A 3,372-nucleotide genomic window follows, 5' to 3' on the forward strand; every position below is an offset into this window, starting at 1 on the left:
ACAATACATTCACCATAAATGTTCAAAAATGTTTCCACCGAGTTCAGTGCACTTAGCTGCACGTGTTTGAGCAGATTTTGTTGTTCGTTTCAGTTTCACAAGGTTGTTTTTAATTTCGTCTATTACATTCATAATGCGAGCAAGTAATGCTCCAAGTGTATTGACTTTGTCCTCCTAAACTATGTCTTTCATCCATCCCCATACACAAAAATCCAGCGGTCTAAGGCGCTGCAGTCAAGGACTGTGCGGCTACTCCCGGCGGAGGTTCGAGTCCTCCCTCGGGCGTGGGTGTGTGTGTTTGTCCTTAGGATAATTTAGGTTAAGTAGTGTGTAAGCTTAGGGACTGATGACCTTAGCAGTTAAGTTCCATAAGATTACACACACACACACACACACACACACACACACACACACACACACAAATCCATTGGTGTTAAATCTGGCGATCTGGGTGGCCACAGACGTATAGCAACACCACCAATCCATTTCTGGGGAAAATGTTCTTCAATGTGTAGTAGCGACGTTGGTGAAATGTGGATGCGCGCCGTGATGTTGAAAATACATTTGCAATCGCGTAGCAAGTGGAACGTCTTCGAGCAAGCGGGGCATTTCTTCTTGAAGGAACTGAAAGTACGTCTCGCCAGTTAGACGTCCTGGCAAAATGAATGGTCCCATAAAGTGTGTGTTTGTTATACCATACCACACATTTGTGCTATATTTCTGCAGTAAATTGCATTGCACTGTTGCATATGGGATTGATTCAGACCATATGTGCTCGTTATGTAAATTGTTCACACCATCTCGATTAAACTGTGCATCAGTAAATAAAATGTATTTGTGTAACCGCCAATTAGTATTGAACCAGTTGCACAATCCGAAGCGAAGGGCAAGATCTCCCGGATGTATATGATGCACTTTTAGTTAATGGTAAGGATACAGATAATTGTACTTCAGTCTACGCCATACCTAGATTGTGAAATGTCTAATCGGTGAGAGGTACGTCATGTACTGGTACTCGGGCTACGTTCAGCAGCATCCATAATATCCCCATCATCGTCTTCACGTATGGAGCGTTCGTACTGATTATGAACGCTAGGTAGAGAACCTGTTTCCCGTAACAATGGAAATACTCCCTAATGGTTCGTGCATTTGGAATCCTCCGATTTGGATAACATACGAGATAGTCGTTAACTGCAACCGTAGCATTACCAACACACTTGCCATAAATAAACACCATATCGGCGTATTCCTCTGTCCTAAATTTGAAAGGCATCTCTATTTCATAAATAATCTACAAATTACAACAGTTAGTATGTGGTTTCACTTCAATACACTGTTGTTATTATGTTCTTTTACTGAACAATACAGAAAACTAACTCGTGACAAGGTTAGGAAACGACTGAAACAACTCACTAACGGTTGCCAACAATGACATAAACGTTTCTACATTCATAATGGAATGTAAACAAATTTACTTGTATAATAATCTTGGTTTCTCTGGATGTTCTGGATAAATTCTGCAGATACCCGTTTGGGACATGTTTTATTACATTCACTAGACCAATAAGAGCAAAATAAATGGAAATCGTGCTTCACTTTAACCTAGTAGAGTATTGAGATGGCTTCATATTAGCGAAGTTGCTAAATTTCAGGCAAAATCTTTTATTAGCCGTAAATCCGTAACTAAACATTTGAGGACCTATGTTTATATGAACTTTTATCTTTAGTTCTGTTGGTACAATAATATATTAAAATATTTGCATATCTTGGCGAATCACCTGGTATGTTGAAGAAGACAAAGCTCTACCAATGCCCATTGTGTATGGTGTACCCTGTGAATGTGGTAACATCTCTTTACTTCAAATTAAGAGGGTATGCTGGAAACTAATGTCTCCGATTTTTTTGTGAAAAGTCTTAAGCTTTCTAAATAAAACAAACTTTACTACCACTCTACATCTTTATTCTTCATGTCTACATACTTATTTTCCAACATAGTCACCCTGGCTATGAAGACGTTTCTCCCGACGAGAGACCAGTTTGTTGATAACGTTACTGTAGAATATTTGACTTCGGTGACTCAGCCACAACCTCACCTCTGCTTACTCTGCTTCATCACTATAAAACTGAAGTCCTCGACGCCGTTCTTTAAGTTTTGGATACAGGTAAAAATTGGATGGTGCCAAGTCGTAACTATACGGACTGTGATAGAAGACAGTGAACCGGAGGCGTCGGATTGTAGCAGATGTTGCAGCACTCTTGCGTGGGCTGGCATTGCGAGTTTCATAGAGGACGAACTCTTAGAATTTGTGCTTTCAGTTTCCGGAGGGTCTCTCACACAGCGACATACTTGCGTCATTCACCGCCACGTTACGCACTACATTTCTGAGCCCTCGAACGGCAGAGGGTCGCAACTTGCGTTAGCGAAGTGGAGAAGACGACGGAGTAATATACGTGACATGCAGTGCATCAGCCGTAATTGAGAACAGATTAAAAAGTTCAAAGGCATTACTTTTCAGCACGTCCTCGTATTTACGGAGTTTCTGAGTGATACCCAGGTAATAAGTTCAGGATATGTAAGGATGAAACATCAACACGTGGAAGGGAGATCGTTAAGATAGTTCGTCGTTTTCACCAAATTAACGTTTATTTAAGAAAAGTATACTGATCAGTTAAATTCCAGATTAATAACAAAATGGAGGCCATCAGAATTATAGTGACAAATAAAGTGACAAACAGTTGAAATTTACCAATATAAGCAAGAGAGAACAGTATTCAGTAAACACAAAGCATCTGAGTTTATAACAGTAAGAATGAAATTTGAATCGTAATTTACAGACGTTCATGAGTTAATTCCGCGAAACTCGCTAGCCTACAACCCTAGCGGCAGTCGTTCAACCCAGATGTAGCTCCAGGGAACAAGACAACTACTCAGCTTTTTCTGGGTATGACAGACGACGCGGCAAAGCGCTCCCGCGGCAATAACTTAGACCTCGGGCGTTGGGCAGGATGCCGCCAAGGTAGGGGCCCAGATGACGCGGCAGCAGACCACCAAGGAAGACTCGAATGTTCTGCTATCAGCTGGTAACATTGGTCACACGCGAGGCAGCACTCTCAAAAAATAACAGAATATACACTCACAAGTGATGAGACTCGCTTCAGCAAGGTAAATACAACTCCTAAACTTAGATAAAATAATTAGTTAAAGCCAAACTTAAATAAATAAACTAACATATATACGCCTTCACAAGACTTTTAATCAGATCGGGGGAAACTCGCTAAGATTGACAGATGGAAAAAATGGCTCTAAGCACTATGGGGCTTAACATCTGAAGTCATCAGTCCCCTAGACTTACAACTACTTAACCCTAACTA

The sequence above is a fragment of the Schistocerca serialis genome, chromosome 9 (genome assembly GCF_023864345.2).
Source record: "Schistocerca serialis cubense isolate TAMUIC-IGC-003099 chromosome 9, iqSchSeri2.2, whole genome shotgun sequence".
Taxonomy (NCBI): Eukaryota; Metazoa; Arthropoda; class Insecta; order Orthoptera; family Acrididae; genus Schistocerca; species Schistocerca serialis.